Consider the following 5,503-nt stretch of genomic DNA (forward strand, 5'->3'; position numbering starts at 1 on the left):
ATATATATATACCACTCTATGCATAAAAATTGTATCCAAAGTAGCCCCAAACAGGATAAATTAAAATGCCAGAAACCACAGAAGGGAGCAATGCCTACATGATGGAATATTTATGCACTAGAATATTCGACACAAAAACAAAATATAAACTGATCTTACAAACCACTACAGAACTTCACTATTTGAGAAACAATCGGTACGCAAAACAGGATGTGGTCATACAGTTAAAGAAGATATCTTTCAAAATATATTGTAGTGGCGACTTACGTATTTGAAATATACATGAAGTAGGTGCACTGTTACTGACGGAAGAAGTGTGTCCCCACTGCAAAGAGAACAGTAGCAAAGTTAAAGCCTTTGGGATTGAATATCTCCCTACAACGTCCCAAATTACATTGTTCTGCCCCTCCCCAGAAAACACACACAGGCAAAGTATAAACATACACACAAAACATCAAAATTTCACTGAATATTCCCTTTTCTAGATAACCTGTATTACATTCACATGACATATATTAACACCTCAACACATAATACAAATACAGAGCAGTGGAAACATACAAAATAATCAGACCCCTGGGGTTAGTCAAAAATAATTCAACTGGATAAAAACCTCCCAGCTAGAGAATGGAACATTTTAAGACATCCAAAAAATAAGGGTGGTGAATTGCTTTACTGCCTCCCATTACAATACCTACCTTTTCCTCAAAGTCAACCTCGACCCCCAATCCTAAACACTTTGTTTTAGACTGATTCTGCTGGTTGTAAAGAAAGGAATGATACCACACACCAGAGACAGTAGAATCTAGGAGCAAAGTGCGACCTCTCTGGGCCCTGGAGTTCAGAGAGCTGAAGCATAATAATTTGGAGAAGACGAGGACAGAAGTGAATCTCTGGGAATTGGGAGGGGGCTGACAGGAAGACTGAAAACTAGAGGGCAGCTAGAGAGATGGAGCACAGTACAGAGAAGGAATAAGGCAGTCTGGAAGGTTCGGCTCGGCTCTGAGGGAGGGGACTCTGTCTCCACTAACACATGGTAAATCCACTGGCTGGGTGAGACAGCAAACCAGCCCAGAAGAGAAGCCATGGCTGCTGTGAACTGCAAAAACATCATGGTGTTTTACTCTGAAAATGTCTCCTTCCACAAGACGGCCTGGAATGCCTGCCACATCTGAAGAGGGTTTAATCAGAAGCCATTACAGGGAGGAGTTGTTTGGGATTGGGTCATACAGCAACTGCAGAGCTGCTTTACTCCAGGCTTTCTGGGGTCCCCCTGCCACTGGACTGGGTAGGAAGGGACCAGGACAGACAGTGGTGAATAAGGTACACGGTAGACATAGGGCCACTGAGACATTTAAGTTCAGCTTGGGGACAACACTAGGGCCCTGCCCATAGGGTGAGAAGCCAGGAATGACATGTGTGCCTCTCCGAGGCAACTAGATATGGAAGTGCTGGCATTAAATCCAGTAGACTGTTTCAAACCCTGCCTGCTTCCTACCCAGACACAAAACTCAACATGCCCTTTGCTTTCCACATCGACCAAGGTGAACAAGGGCATGGCTCGGCTTGGATCATTGCCACAGCCTGGGTTGTACAGAGAGAAGGGTCTCTGGAGCATAGGACGAGGGGCAGCTCACAAACCCATAGGCCATAAAGCTAGTCAGAGAAACCATGACTTGGAGGGCACAGAGGACCATGGAGACTGAGATCTGCCAGAATGATTGGAGTCTCAGTGCAGATGAACTGACCGCCTGCACACAGCAGGAATGGTGGGTCAGGAAGCAGGATTCCCCCTGCAGAAAAATATGAGTGCAGAAACAAAACAGGCCAAGCCGTGACTCACTATCCCTCCACCGTATCTGCTGCATTCAAACACAAAGACCCTAGGAGGAAAAATCTTAGTCAAAAACACATAAAAACTTCCTTTACTCATACTGGTTTGTTTGGTTCTTGGGGGTTTGGGGTTTTTTGCCCACTTAATATTTTTCTTTATTTTTTCATTTTGTTGTTTTTTCTTTTTTCTTTTCTTTGTTGTTCATTCTTTTCTGTTATTTATTTTTGTCTAATTCAATTAATTCCCATTTACTTCTTATGGCATCCTTTATCTCTCTTTTTTCTCCTTCTTTCATCTTTCTTTCCTTTATTTCCAAACTTTGTTCTTTCTCCCATTCTGCAACCCTCTATCTTTATTAGTATAACATTTAAGCTTTAAATTATTAAAGACACGAAAATGGTAACAAACATGTTTCATGAGAGGAAGTTAGGAAATGACTATTTCACCCAGTAACTGCACAAGGCGGTAATAGTCAGAACTCATATAGAAAACAAACTGGTGAACAAATATTCAACAACATTAAGAATAACATTAAATGTGAATGGAGTAAGCAATTCAAGGACAGGAAAAGAATATTACACTAACTAAAAGAATAACATACAAATATCTGCTGTGTACTTGAGACACATCAGATTGAAGAGACAAATATGCAACTTAAAAGAATGGAAAAAAAAAAAAAAGAATGGAAAAAAATAACAAATCACATATAAAAGAACTGGAATGGCTATTCTAGTATCAGACAGACTGATAATTTTTGCTACAAAATGCTATTAAAGGTTTATGTAATAAATACACTCAACTAATCACAAAGACACAAAAATTACATGTGGATGCATACTAACAGCAGAGCTCCAAAATACTTCAAGCAAAAATTAACCAAATTGAGAGGAAAAGCAGAATTTAAACATAATATTTGGAAACTTCAATCATCACTTTATAAACATTTTTATCCAGTGTTACTGAGACACAATTGACAAGTAAATTTGCACATATTTAAAGTGTACAACATTTGATGATTGCACACACTGTGAAATGATTATACACCAATCATCTCGCACACCTGTTTCCCTTTCAAAAAGAGGTAAAACATCCAGGCAGAAAAATTTTAAAATGCTCATACAAGATATGAACATTATAAAAGAAGTAGACCTAGCAGATAGCCACAGACTATTTCACCCAATAACTGTAGAAAATACATTCTTTGCAGGTAAATCTGGAACATTTCAAGTGTAAACCACATTTTTGGTCCCAGGAGAAATCTCAAAAGATTAAGCAAAATAAAACAAAACAAAGCATGCTCTCTGACACCGCCAACTGAAATTAGAAATCAACATCAAAATTAGGAAAAATGCTAAAATGTGGAAATCAAACCACATGGTATTAGTTAAACAATATGTCAAGGAAAAATTCCAGTGAAAACTGCAACATTAAGGGGCTGGGGATTTAGCTCAGCGGCACAGCACCTGCCTGGCAAGTGCAAGGTCTTCAGTTGGATTCCTGGTACCAGGGGAAAAAAAAAAAAAAAACCTGCAACATTAAAAGACAACTGACAGCCAGCTGTGCTGGTGAGGGCCTGTAATTCCAGCACTCTGGGAAGCTGAGGTAGGAGGATGGCAAATTCTAGTTAAACCGAGGCAGTTTATTGAGACTCTGACTTGAAAAGTATAAAAGGGTCAGGGAAACAGGTCGGTGTGAAGGCCTGGGTTTGATAACCCATACCAGACACACACACAAATACATGCACACACGGCATACAAAAATTGACATTTATAATTAAAAATTGCTAAGTAGGATTTTTATATAAAACCTGATTTGCAAAATCCAAATGTGACATTAAAACACCCACATTTAACTATGTGCAATTATCTCATTGAAATATTAAAGATACAAATGAATTATCAATATAAAGTTTTCAATAAAATGCCTAAATAATATACGGGACAAAAGAATGCAAAAGAAGGGAACTGAAATTTTCTTCTTGTGCAGTTGCATTTATATCAATCGATATTATCTTAACCCTAAGGAGACCAAGGAAAATAATAGATTTCTATGCCAACTGTAGAGCAATCAGTAATCTTAACACAATGAGGTATAAGTAATATTTTCATTACTAATGTAGATCATTTCTTGGAACTAGGGATTGGACACAGGGCTGTCACACTGAGCTACATTCCCAGTCCTCTCTTATTGTTATTTTGAAAGAGGGTCTTGCTAAGTTGCCCCCGTGGGACTTGAACTTGTGGTCCTTTTGCCTCAGCCTCCCTGGACTGGGCTTACAGGTGTGTGCTACCATGACCAGACACTAATGTAACTTTAAAAATTACTGCAAGATTTAAAGGCTAGAATATATGCCATATTTACTTGACTGTTTTCCACTAGGCTCTCCCTCAGTAATGTACCTCCACCACATAACCCAGGTCTAGTACCTGCTCAGAACTGGGGAATCAAGGAAAACAGTTAACAGAAATACATTAAACAAACAAAATGAATATGATCCACTCTTAGAAGACTAATTGCCTTTAAGGAAAATTTTACATCTTAAAAAATTACGCATAGGAAGGCAAATGTTCAAGATGAACACTTAACTTCAAAAAAAGAAGAGCTAGGTATATAGCTCAGTGGTACAGCACTTGACTGGCACAGATGAGGCACTGGGTTTGTTGACATTTGTGATCTCTTTATATATATATATATATATATATATATATATATATACATACATGTGACATAAAAGATTTTTCATCAGTAATATGAACTGAACATAGGTTCTGCAAGTATGTAAGAGCTATATTCTCATGTTATGAACACAATACATTTACTTAAAAATAGACCTTTTAGCTGGGGGTGGTTTTTCATGTCTGCAAGCCCAGCATTGGGGAGGCTAAGGCAGGAGGATCACCATGAGTTTGAGGACAGTGTGAGCTACACACTGAGTTCAAGGACAGCTTGCACTGTAAAGAGAGACCCTGTCTCAAAAAATCAAAAAGAAATACAAAAAGAAAGAAGAAAAAAAGAAAGAAAGACTGTAAAGAGAGACCCTGTCTCAAAAAATCAAAAAGAAATCCAACCAGTCAACGAAACCAAGAAATAAAAAACACAAAACAGACCTTTCATCACTTTTTAACCAAAACTTTATGCATACTTGTGAATAGCTTTGTTCACTACAGTCCTGAAAGGAAAATTACTACTTATAATTGGTACGATAAATTTAAAATTTGCTTAAAAGTGCCGATTTCACTTCCCAAAACACACTCCCATTTTTTTTCTCTCTCTCAATAATTTGGCATCACAATAAAAAGAATAGCTTACTATTCATTTAAAATGTTACATGAAGCCTGTGAAGCTGAACCACAACTTTCACAGTAGCCAGGCTCAGACAGCCAGGACCTGGTCAGTAACTGCCACTCTTCTTAATTGTGGCCCGTTTCTAATTTAGGACCAAGTGGAGGGGACCGAATACGCTCCTCTAATCAATCATATCAAAGGTTGCATTTTTAGTTGGTGTATGACTAGCTTCAGCATCCCCAAAACGTACTTACTACCTGTATCAAGGTGTCCTCAAAGCCTTCCATTTTTCTACTACACTTTTCCAACTTCCTTGAATACCATCGCATCCCTGCCAAACACAAAAGACAATGTCCATATTCCTTGCTATAGCAAACCAAAAAT

The 5,503-nt window shown here is 38.4% G+C and overlaps 1 long non-coding RNA gene across 1 annotated transcript in view; it reads right to left on the reverse strand.

The window, feature by feature from the left end:
* Window positions 1-5,495, reverse strand: part of LOC106147670 — a 7,379-nt gene extending 1,884 nt beyond the window's left edge. Inside the window, exons 1-2 of the long non-coding RNA XR_001232601.1 lie at window positions 5,377-5,495; window positions 268-325 (exon numbers count right to left, since the gene is read on the reverse strand). This is a non-coding gene — a long non-coding RNA (uncharacterized LOC106147670). The remainder of the gene's footprint in view (window positions 1-267; window positions 326-5,376) is intronic.
* Window positions 5,496-5,503: the final 8 nt, after the last annotated feature.

The sequence above is a fragment of the Chinchilla lanigera genome, unplaced genomic scaffold, assembly GCF_000276665.1.
Source record: "Chinchilla lanigera isolate Chin_1 unplaced genomic scaffold, ChiLan1.0 scaffold00447, whole genome shotgun sequence".
NCBI lineage: Eukaryota > Metazoa > Chordata > Mammalia > Rodentia > Chinchillidae > Chinchilla > Chinchilla lanigera.